Genomic DNA, 12,524 nt, shown 5'->3' on the forward strand with positions numbered 1-12,524 from the left:
CAGAACCAATTGATTTTTGTTTGTTTTCAGGTTTCACCCTAGGTTGTCCAAGCTCAGCAGAAAGTCTGTGGTGGTCTAGACAACAAATCCAAAACAAATGAGTCCATTCTGTTGTTTTAGCTGCATAATCTTCTAAATGAGATCCACAACTGAGCTGACACTCAGATCATTAAAAAAAATTATCCAAACAATACTGCTGCTGTATTTAGCAGTCCCACGTAACTTACTGTCAGTCAAAAATTGATAACAAATGGTGGAGAGACAAATCAGATTTATTTTTAAATCTTTTGAGAATGACTAAGTTACATTAGATCATTCTCCACCAACCCCAACACCAAAAAAGCTACACTCTTCTTTCTCCATAGTAAATTCTGTAGAAACTGCTTTGAAATACTTTTGTTGAATTTACCAGATTCTCTGATACCCTTTTTATTATGGTAGTGAAGTTTATAGGACATTTTTTTGCTCTTACAATACAGTACAGCAGTACTGTCATATATATACATTGAGAAAATTTATCTAGGCTTTATTTTGTCATTGTTCATGGTGGTTTTCATACTAATAATTCTTAGTGCCATAGTTCAAAAATGGAAGATTCTGCAATCCCTTGTTTTTCTTTGTGTTTATCACACAAAGTCAATGGGAGCTACCTCTTTTCAATCAAAACTTTATTTGCCTGCACTCAATCCACTAATGATGCTAATGAACATTCTAAAAGCATTACCAATGCTTTTTTATATACTATGAAGAGAAGAAACCAACTGGTCAAATCCTAATCCAGTGATGATGGGAGGAAACAAAGATTCCCATCAAACGGAGTGAAATATGGCAGATGAAGTTGGTTTGCTAAAGTAATTGTCTTTGCTTTGTCCATGTTACTTGTGAGCTCTGTCTGACTAGTTCAGTTGCTGTTTGAGTGCTGCTTTCTACACAGATGTCATCATTTCTGGTAAGATTTCACATATACCTCGTGACATACCTCTAACGTAGGTAGTTTCTCAATGGGAAATTCCCTTGATAAACTGTTTTCCCAAGTGCAGAAAGCAGGTGACTTCCTCTCTGCTTGATTTGGGACAGCAGTCATCTACATCGAGCACCTTGCACCTGTGCAAAGCAATGTTATGCAGACTAAGTGGGTTGCAGCAAATCCACAAGATTGTTTCTGCTATTCTGGACGCCTCACAATGCACAGGCTTTTTTAGTATCTGTTTCTTATTGTAAACCGATAGTATTAATGATATCATCCTTTTATTTCATTTGATTCTATTATGTTTGGCCTATGACTTCCATCTATGAACAAAACAGTTGACCTCTTTCCTGCTGAAAATTGTTATAATGGTTTCTTCACCTTTTCTTTCAAGAAAAGTCAGGTGAATGTTCTAAAAATGTCTTCCAAAAACAGGTGCTAGCTTTAATGACTGAAGGCCATTCAGTACCATGCCTTTTGTTGGCACACTAGATAGAAACCTAAGTTTTGGTATTTTCATCCTTGCATGTCCCAGCTGTGTGGAATAGGTATGTCCCATATCCTGTCAGTCATGCTGATATTGGTAATGTTCATGTTTCAGAATCGGCCTGATTATATGTTATCTCACTTTACTTGTGTCCAACTATGGTACCTCTTCTGCAGTCATAAAAGGAATTCCATACACTTTGTCATTGTTTTCCTTTTACAAATAGTGATAGAAAGGCAACAGTATCATCAGTGATGAGATTCTATCCCTTGAGCTGTTCACCAGTCATACACACTCTGTATCTTGTGCCTCTCTGTGTAATTGTGAGGTGTATTTGCTAAGGAGTGAAAATCATTTTACGATTCATACATGTTTTCTTATGTGCATGACATTCCTGTTGTGGTGTATGAGGCAATCCACATCTACCATAGGCCTTTTGTCTCTTTACCAGTACATAATTTTTATTGTCTAAGGAAGGATATGCTGGCACATACTAGTTGTTTTGTTATCTCTTTCTCGATGGTGTGTTCAATTGCCAGTTGTATTCTCCTTTCTATTACATTTACATCATGATGGTACTATGGAGTACTTTAAACTGCCTTCTAAAACGGCCTTGACACAATTTTTGCTCTTCTTTGACTAGGTTTTTTGTAGTTCTTTTGTGCTTTCATTAGTTTTTTGTCCAGCAACTTCAACAGTCAAAACTGTCCAAGTCCAAGCTTTTATAAACTGTAGCCAAAAACAACCATTCAATCATTTTCTGAATCCTAGGCTTTTTCTTTCCCTCTGGAAAACAATAGGCTTGAAGTACCTCAGACACTCTGATCAGTTCCTCCCCTCGGCTTCTGTGTATACTGCAAAAAGAAATTGCTTGCCTGTCCTTAGATATTTTCAAACCTCAGTTTCTGTGAAGATTGATTCTCATAATTTCTCCATCTCTGTTCAGTTCTCAAAGTCTGATTTGCTTCATATTCTGCAAAAGGGACACTCTTTTGACATTAATTAATGGTTTTCTTGATTAAAACAGTTTACAAGAAATGAAGACTCATCAAGGATGGGGCAAAATAACCAATATTTCAAACACACTTCTGCTCAGCTCTTGAGCTCCCAGGGAGTGGAGAAAGGGCATGAAGAAAGAAGTACCTTAGAAATATTTTGTGAGACTTTCTTACAAAACTTTCACTATATAGTTAACTATAACAACACTTCAGTGTTCGATGCAGATCTGTCATTTCAAGCCCACTAGCATTCAAATTTCTTCCTATTTTTCCTTCTCCTTCTCCTCTCATCATGGATGGCAGCATCATCTTCCTACTCACCTGGCATAAGCAGTACACATATTTCCTTGTCCTTTCTCCTAGACTACCTTATCTCTTGGCTGTGTTTAAATCTTATCACTCCTTCCTCCACAACTTTGCAAAGACTTGTTTTGACTGAGAGACTGCCAAAGGGTTTGTGGATGGTTTGATAATCTTGTTGCTTGACTACTGTCATCTCCACTTTTCCAGCTCTTTTGGCTCCAGCCCTTTTGCCTCTCACTTCTATGCCAAACACTATTGCTATTTTCTACTTCGCTTTTTGCTCATGTCTCCAGCTCCACCTTGCTTTCTTTCACCATCTTACTACTCCAGACATAAGCTTCTTCCTTAATGCTTTAAAGACTGCCAAAATGTAACATCATCATGATAATCAGACCTCCTTCAATACAAAAATAATAACTCCATGCCTTGTTGTTCTGCAAACAAACATCCCTGCAAATAACACCTAATCTCTTATGATCAATATGTGACATGATATGAAAATCCTTACGAAAACCCAGGAAAACTTCATCAGAGCATTCTCCAGATTCCTTAAGTCTTTTCTTCTCCAAGTCTTCTGGGTAATCATGAGTATTTTGGAGGGTGAACTAAGACCACTCTGTAGTATGCAGAATGATGTGGAAGAAACTGTATCTCCTCCAACATAGAAACCAGTAAACCGTAGGCAGGCAGGAAAGAAAATAGGAAAGACACCTGAGTGATAACAGCTTTAAACCAGCTTCCAGGTGAACTGCATTCTGACCGGGCTCCACTACAGTTTGCACATGTAATATTGGAGAAACTCAATTTCATCAAATTTTCCAGATTTGAGAGACAACCTTTTCCAGCCTTAATGATTCCATGATTCTAGGATTCTATGACAAAAGCCCTGTGTAGCCTGCCACACCCAGCCCTGGTGCAGCTGGGCAGGTGGCAGAGGCAGCACAGTGGCATCAGTAAGGTCAGCACTGCCAGGCTTCTGCTGGCCCAGGACACGGCACTATGCTGAGCGGTCATCACTGGGTCCTCTACAAGGGTGAAGGAAAGGCTTGACAAACAGAGGCTGCTATTTATGAGTCCAGCATTAGTTTGTCTTTGTGCCTAACTTCTCAATGGTAAGAGAAATGCTGTCTCTTCCCATGTTTACTCTCCTGTTTTAATGTAGACTTTGAACTATGACAGAATTTAACAACTCTGACAGGGGTGTTTGCCTTTTCTGTCTGACTCTTCTTTTAATGAAAACTCTTGTCCAGGCTTCCTGCACTTACTTGCTGAATAAACAGATCTTCAGACTACATCCATCAACTTACCTCAACTGACATTGCTTTGAAAGGGCACAGAGCTATGCAGGTTTACATACAAGCTGATGAAAGTACCCATCGGGTCTTTCTTTAAAGCTTTAAATGCAGCTATAACTAGATATCTCAGTACAAAGTTGTTTTCTACCAAAAAAAAATGAGAAAAACTGCAAAGTGTTAGTTATTGGTTAGTCATGGGGATACAGAATTTGGGAGACAGAAGTCCATGTGATACAGCAGGACTCAAAAGAGAGATAAGCTTCAAATAACTGGGTGGGAGAGAAAACAGACTAGTTTGCTCTAGCTTTTTTTCTGCTTATAAGCATAATTGACCTTCAATTTGAGAAAAGGAAGGTAAACATGTCAGAGTTACCCAGAGGTCTGTGCCATCATTTATAGCTCAATATCACATTAATGGTTTAGCGTTTGACACAGATGGCAGGGAAAGACATTTCAAGCAACGAGTAGGAAAAGGCAAGAATGACTCTTAAATAAATAATTAAGTTTATAATAATTAAAGTAGATTAACTGGTTAACATTGACAAGCTCTATTCCATGCAGTCTAAAGATGGTAAAACATTTGGAAAAGTTGTGAAAAACACAACAAAAAATCGTTGTAGCTTTAAGAAGCTAAAACTGTTGTATATTCAGAAGGAGAACATGTGTGACTGGCTTCTGTATGATGGATTCCTGCTATACCAGCACTGTAAATGGACAGCCTCTGATTAAATCTGCACACTGTATAACATTATTCATTAGATTTGTACCAATGACAAATCTTTTATCTCATTCTCAGTTTCATTGACAGTGAATTTTTCTCCGCCTTTTCCATCCTGATGTCAGGAATCTGGGTCAAAGGCCTTGATCTCTCCATGGGAATGTGGTACAGTAACACAACAAGGCTTTAACCCTTTGACTCCATAGTTCAGAAAAAAGTCTTTGTAAGCTGCATGTGTTTTCATGGAGATTTACTGGGAGGAATCTGCTGCTGTTAACCACACTGGGGGGGAAAAAAGCACAAAGAAACATGATAATTTGTTTCTCTTGGTTATAGGTGATGAATAACAGTAGTTTGTTTTGTTTTGTTTTTCTTTTTCCTCACAAACTGTACTAGGGGGAAACTGTAGGAAATCTTCCTGATGGTTTGAACACCAGAAATCTCCAGTCACCAGAAGCCGGAAATCATGAAACGCACAGGCAGATGAAGTCACAGGGAGAAAATGATAATCTTCAAACCAAATTATCCTACAGTAAGGGTGAGACAAACAACCAGCCAAAGACTAACCAGCAAAACCTCAGGCTGAACCAAACATCTCAGTCTGACCTGGAAAAGCTGAGGCTGGATATGGAGCTTATGATGTTGAAATGCCAGTATGATGAGAAGCAAAGGAAACAGCAACACGAAGAGAAAATATGTTTTCTCCGGCTGCAATCATCACCAGCACATGTAAGCCTATTCAAAAAGCAGGGAGGAAGAGCAGGGAGTTCCAGATATGTGCTCAGTACCCAGCAGCTCCAAATGTAATCCTGAAGCATCTTCATGTCTCAATAAACGTTCATTCAGTGCATTCAGCTGGACATCCTTCCCCCTCCAGCCCAGCAGAGCTGGAGGAAGCCTCTTTTCACCACCTCGCAATCTACAGCTCCAAGATTTGCCTAAAGGACGCAGGTCTATTCTGCCTTCCTTGCCCAAAATTCTTCCCAGATGCCTGCTGGCTCATTAGCATCCTCCAACAGGCAGCTTCACTACACAAAATTCTTCCTTTTCTGTGTTTCCCTTTCCAGCTACTTACCATGTGACACTTTGAAAATACTGCCATACCCTCTGCCAGGAGGAGAGGCCCACAGCTCACTCACTCCTACCGTCTCTCTGGATTGTTTACATACAGCCAGCCATCTTTCTGAATACTTTGTTATATCTTAGTTATAACTGCATCCCTGGAGTATATAGCTCCAAATTTATTTCCCTGCAGGGCAACATCAGCAGAGCAGAGCTAAGGTTGGAATCTGTATTACAGAGGCCACATTTATTTTTTTTCTGAGGTGAGGGAATACTCGCTTAGCCACATCAAAGATACCCTGTTACCAGACAAACTCAGAAGAAACTGAAGAATAGATTAGAGGACCAAATCCTGGACAAGGGAAAACAAGCAGTTGTGACGGTTAATAGACACAAGGACAGCTCATAGGAAAAGAATAATGAGACATGGAGCGTGATATAAAAGCAACAGGCCAGATGGCAGTACAGCTGTAGGAAAACTCAGCTAGCTCTGAAATGAGTCTCCAGTTATTCAGACAGCAGGCTGTGGATCCAATCCACTGACTGCAAAAACAATAAGCTCTGGTTGTCTCAGGAAAGTGGCAGTTTGTTAACAATTACACAATTGAAAACTGAATGGAGCAGATGATGTTAAGAAATCTATTATGACAAGCCTGATTATGACACACCTGATGGAGAGCCATACATAAATATCCACTGTCGCTCATTCTTCCAATAGCATAGATTTAGCAGATATGTTAGAAAGTGGAGTTGTAACTTAAGCGCTAAGTAACAACAGCTAATAACTTTTTTCTGTACAGGATTCTCCACTTGAGATCTGTTCCAGGAATTCTTTTGAGGTCACGCAATACCTTCTTGGATTACTCAGTATGAAAATAGGAAAATGAATCCATAAAGTACTCTTCTGAAAAAAAGTTTAAAGATTTAGCAGTACAGAATCTCTCTGATATCACATATTTCATAAATGCTTGTAATTTGCCAGTGACAAAGGTTACAAGGAAAAACCTAATCCTAGCCTAATTCAGCTCTCATTTGGTACAGAATAGCTCTTCAGGGATACCAGTGCTCACATGTCAGATTTTAAAACAGCTACTAGCTGCCGAACATACAACATGATAGTGTTCTTAGAATAGTTAGCCAGAGCAGTATTTCAGTTTTGTAGCAGGATGCTGAATAGAAGGTCCAGAAGGTGCATTAAAAAGAGCACGGACAACAGGTCAAAGGAGGATATCCTCCCTCTCCACTCTGCCCTGGTGAGGCCACATTTAGAATACTGTGTCCAGTTCTGGGCTCCTCAGTTCAAAAAAGACAGGGACCTCCTGGAAGTAGTCCAGCAGAGGGCCACAAAGATGATAAAGGGCCTGAAGCATCTCCCATACAGAGAAAGACTGAGTAAACTGGGTCTGTTCAGCCTGGGAAAAAGAAGACTGAAGGGGGATCTGATTAATGCTTATACGTATCTAAAGGGAGGTGGGAGGGAAATGGATGAGACCAGGCTCTTCTCGGTGGTGCGTAGCGATAGGACAAGAAGCAATGGCCTAAAACTTGAGCATAGTAAGTTCCATTCAAATATGCGGAAGAACTTCTTTATGGTAAGGGTGACAGAGCACTGGAACAGGTTGCCCAGAGAGGTTGTGGAGTCTCCATCTATGGGGATATCAGGACCTGTCTGGATGCCTGCCTATGTGACCTATTGCAGGGTACCTGCTTTAGCAGGAGGGTTGGACTTGATGATCTCTTGAGGTCCCTTCCAACCCCTGTGATTCTGTGAAGCCTATTCCAGGTGACTGGGCTATGAACAAGTTTCCAAAGACATCATAAAAAAAGTAGCAGCAATGACCTCAAGAGATTTTACATGTGAGTTCTTGGAAACTGTATATTATTTAACTTACCATCCCAAATTTAAAGAAATATTCTGCAGCTGACATAGAAATACTCAGAATATTGCTGTTCCCATCCATGCTAGCAGAACAGAAAAATAGCTTCAAGTACAAGAAGGGCAGAATGCGGTGCTAGAATATTCAGCTAATTAGCGAAAATTTAGTGTATACCATCAAACACTAGCTGAATGGTTTCCCTAACTGAGCAGTGCCATTAGTTGGCAATTCACTGGCACTCTCCCATACACTTCTACTGGTTTTCAGTGTATCATAGCAACTGTTGGTACCAAATGCTTGTCCTTACCACATTCTTGGTTGTAATTCAGATCGGAGGTCAACAGTGCACCACTGTATGAGCAGTGCTAGGGTAGGCAGAAAGAGTATATTAGATTTCTCTACCTCCCTGATATATAATCTATTTTTACTCCATTTTTCCTACAATCTGTTGAAAGATTACAGGACATCCATGTGCCCCAAGACCAGACTGCTTTGATTTTGTACTGTTTCATCTTCACGTGCCTTATCAACATAGCAAAAGAGCTGCTGTTCTTTTTTGTCGAGAAGCATCAGCTGTTAGTTTTTGCACTAGCTATGTTACATTTAATTAAAAATCTCTGGAATTTTATGCTTGTTATTAGTTGTTCCTTCCCAGTATCAGCCTTCAGTGAAATTCCTGTCTGCAATTCACAGTGTTCACACATGAGAATGAAAAGGACCTTACAAGAGGGATCCACCATGTGATATGAGCCACTGTTTATTTCTGGTGTTTCACTTTTGGAGAACCCAACTCATCCTCCTGATGCTGTTATCTGTCCTGTAAACTATTTCATTGATAATAAAAAACTTCCTTTATCAAAAAATCTTTTAACTGAGTATGGCTAGAGAATAGATGAACCAAAGATGTATTACAACATTAGATGAACCTCTTTGAAGGTAAAAAAAAAAAACCTGTCTTCTCCAACACTGTGTGCAATGCCATCCTAAATATCCCAAGCAAGAGCATCTGACTTTCCATGAGATATTATTATAGAATATTACAGATATTGTCAGGAATATCAGACACTGTACATTTCCATCATCATGCTCTCACACCTCCTTTTCCAGCTATTACTCAAAGTAAACCATCACCAAGGAAAAAAGAGACTTTTAACAACTAGTGACATGAAGATGCATTATGCTTACTTCAGACAGTGCTGACCAGACTGATTCAGATTGAAGAGATTTCTGTCAAACTTGATTTTGGATGATTGCTAAGCAAGCAATGGCTAAGTAAAACAAGCTGAGAAAGAGAAATAAATACATCAAGGGAATGAGAAATAGAACAGGAAAGAAAACTAGGAAATATCTGCTTAAACGATGACTGGAATTCCCAGGTAAAGCCCTAACGCACGGCTGGGATCAACAGAACACAGCAAGAGGTTGCTCTGGGAGTCAAATCAGATCACTGACACTTCCTTATTTCTACACTGATTAAAGCCAACTGAAGAGTACAAATGGGATGATAGAGCACAGTTACCTGCAAGAGGTAAGGACAAGATTTAGGAAGTCAATTTTAGTCACATCTTTCTAGTTTGGTCTGCTTTAGACAAAAGCCCCAGCATGAGCCTAAAAAATGTTTAGAAAGTGCATATTAACACCTTTCCCCAGTCATACTATTAATTTTAAAAAATTCTCTGTAAGCCTGAGCTTGGCACCATTGTAAACCTAGTTAGATTACGCTATCTTCATCTTTGGCTCAAAATGAGCAAGCAAAAGAAGAAACATATATCAAAACCTCATTCCACACTCTTTAACTCAATTTGGTAAATAAGACTAGCCATAAATCCTCAAAATGTTCTCAACTGCTTCTTTTTTACTATACTTTATTGCATGTGCAATCCTGGGTTATCAGTTAGACTGTAAATTAGGAGTGTATACTTGATTTAGAGTTTGATGCAGATAAAATGGATTTTATATCTGCATTACTGGCTGGATGCTTTTGCTTTGCAGCTAAGTTGGCATTTGTCACTTCAGGAAGAAGCAAGAAAGTTCTTGCCATGCTGCAGTTCCAGTCAACTAATTTTCTACTGCAAGGCAAAAGCAAGATAACCACTGCTGAAGCTTATCATCCCTTTGCACCTTCAGCTGCCTCTGTCACACCCCTTCTGGGAGTTTTTGTGGCTTCTAACGTCTCTACAATCTGTTTCCACCTTCCCTGTGACCTTCTGGTTCATTCAGCTGTTGTCTACTGAAGTCTCTCTCCTGGGGATAGATGAGTGAGAATAAATATATTACAATCCACAGATCCCTTAAAATCCTAAAAGAAAGAAGAACGTTAGGCATGGTTTCCTTGACAATTCCTTTCCTCCTTTTTTTTTGGAGGAAAAACAAAAACCAACAACCCTATATCTACAGATAGTAGATTCCTAATTATGTTGGAGATCTGGGTCCTGAGGGGATTCTTTTTTTTTTTTTTTAGCAGACACAAGAAGTAACTCTAGCTGATCGAGAAGACCACAGATGGCAGAAAGATGCTGCCAGCTGTTGGTACAGACTACAGCCTTAGCTCCATCTTAATCCTTTTTCATGAATCACAGAATTGTTTGAGTTGGAAGGGACCCTTAAAGGTTGTCTAGTCCAACTTCCTTGCACTGAACAGGGACACCTACAGCTACATCAGGTTGCTCAGAGCCCTGTCCAGCCTGACCTTCAATGTCTCCAGGGATGAGACATCCACCACCTCTCTGGGCAGCCTGTTCCAGCGCCTCACCACCCTTACTGTAAAAAACTTCTTCCTTATATCTAATCTAAATCACTCCTCTTTTAGTTTGAAACCATTTCCCCTTCTCCTATCACAACAGACCCGGCCAAAGAGTCTGTCCCCTTCTTTCTTACAGCCCCCCTTCTGATACTGAAAGGCCGCTCTCAGGTCTCCCCTAGAGCCTTCTCGTCTCCAGGCTGAAAAGCCCCAGCTCTCTCAGCCTGTCCTTGTAGGGGAGGTGCCCCATTCTTCTCATGGAACATGAGGGTTCTTCTCCCATCACATTATGGAAAAAAAAAAAAGTATTCTTACACAGTGATTAATGTTACCTCATCAAAAGTTTCATAGAAGCATATGCTTTTCAGTGTAGATGATAATGCAGTTATCATACTATACAACTATAAACACCAATATCAATTTTTTCAGTCCAATCCTATGACTTCTCTGTAAATTGAAGCTGATACACAACCTATGCTGGAATAAAGGACATTGCACTGAGCAGCACGTAGAAGCAAGGATTCTTACTTTCATGACTACAAACATTTGAAGACACAGTAAAGACATTGAAAAAATCCTATACATTTTGCCATAATAGAAAGACAGATTTGTTTTTTTGTAAGATCTGCTTGTTAACAAACAAATGCCTTAGCTCCTGTATGGTGAGGAACCATACAGAGAAGCACAGAGCCTGCTGCACTTCTCTTTGCAGGGTACATGATTTAGGGGATCCAGACAGACTTAAACACAGATTTTTATAACCACCCTGAAAACTGAGAGATATTAACTGATTGAAAGTGAAACTCAGAACACATTGATATTACTGCTACTGTGGAAGAAAAAGAAAAAAGAAGAAAGAAAGAAAGAAACCACAGGAACTAATCGATTTAGTCTCTCCAAACAGGTCTTCCCAGAGACTCTTTGTTATCATAACCCTGAAGTTCTGCTGAACTGTGCCAGTTACAGGATTGTCTCCCAAACACAGATCACTGTACAGCCATTTAGAGCTCAGAGACACCTAGCTGCCAATATCCATTTATTCAAGGCCAAACTTAGATGCTGCAATAAAGAGCAGAAGCAGGATGAGGGTTAGACATGGGTCATTCTGCACTTTCTTATAGTCAAATCTGGATAGCAGGAAGGATCCTGTCTGGTCTCTGGCATGACTCAGAGCACTTTTCTAGCCGCTCAACAGTACAGCCCACTTCACTGAGCCAGTGGCCTTTGCAGCACTGTCTCCTGTCCTGCTCCCTGACTCTGAGATCACATCTGCTGTAGCTGCAGAGTGATGGTAGCTGAAACAGACCTGAATGTCAGGTTCTATACTTTGCATTAAGGATTATCTTCAGGACAGGAAACCAGCTTGCTGCTTCTTCGTTGTTAATTTACTTTTCTGGACACTGACATGAGATAGATGGCAGCTGCTGGCACACCCAGTGGAAGTACGGGTAGTAAGAGGAGCAGTGGATGAAAGCTACTACAATAAGGGAGAGAAGAAACTAGAAGAAGTAGCAGTGCCACGAGGACAGGAAAGAATGAGCCAGCGCAGGGACTGCCGCGGGCAAAGCCAGGGCACACCACACGTGCCCAGAAAGCGGAGGGGAAGGCTGCAGGCAGGCAGAAGGAAGCGGGGCAGCCGGGGAGCCCCGCGGCCCGACTCAGTCACGCAGCTGGGGGCGCCGGAGACGCAGCCGGACGCCCCGAGACGGCCCTGCCGACGTGACCCGCGGGGCGGCGCGGCGCCGCGGGCAGCCCCACTACGTGCAGCCGTGACCGCCGCTTCCTGGGGCCGCCGCCCCGCCCCCCGGCCTACGTGAGCGCCGGCAGCCGCCCGGCCTCGGTCGCTCCGTGTTTGAGGGATTTGGGGCCGGGCCTGGGGGTGAGCGGGGAACGGCCGAGCCCTCCGTGATGTACAGCCGGCATCCGTGAGGAGCCAGGCGTAACGCAGGAGGAAAGGGAAGCCTGCTGAGACTGATAATGGAAACGGGATGGATCCGAATGCACTCGTTTAGGGATGAGTAAGCGTGGTTTGCACTCTCAGCTGGGGCATCGTCAGTCTGGAAGAGACTGAGAAGGA

General features: G+C 41.3%; 1 long non-coding RNA gene across 2 annotated transcripts in view; it reads right to left on the reverse strand.

Annotated features, from left to right (window-relative positions):
* Window positions 1–12,524, reverse strand: part of LOC110395491 — a 41,661-nt gene that overhangs the window by 14,766 nt on the left and 14,371 nt on the right. Inside the window, exon 2 of one of the 2 annotated variants that reach the window (XR_002436420.1) lies at window positions 980–1,104. The exons of the other annotated variant lie outside the window; for it this stretch is intronic. This is a non-coding gene — a long non-coding RNA (uncharacterized LOC110395491). The remainder of the gene's footprint in view (window positions 1–979; window positions 1,105–12,524) is intronic. 2 annotated transcript variants of the gene reach the window in all.

The sequence above is a fragment of the Numida meleagris genome, chromosome 3 (assembly GCF_002078875.1).
Source record: "Numida meleagris isolate 19003 breed g44 Domestic line chromosome 3, NumMel1.0, whole genome shotgun sequence".
In the NCBI taxonomy this organism is placed as follows: domain Eukaryota; kingdom Metazoa; phylum Chordata; class Aves; order Galliformes; family Numididae; genus Numida; species Numida meleagris.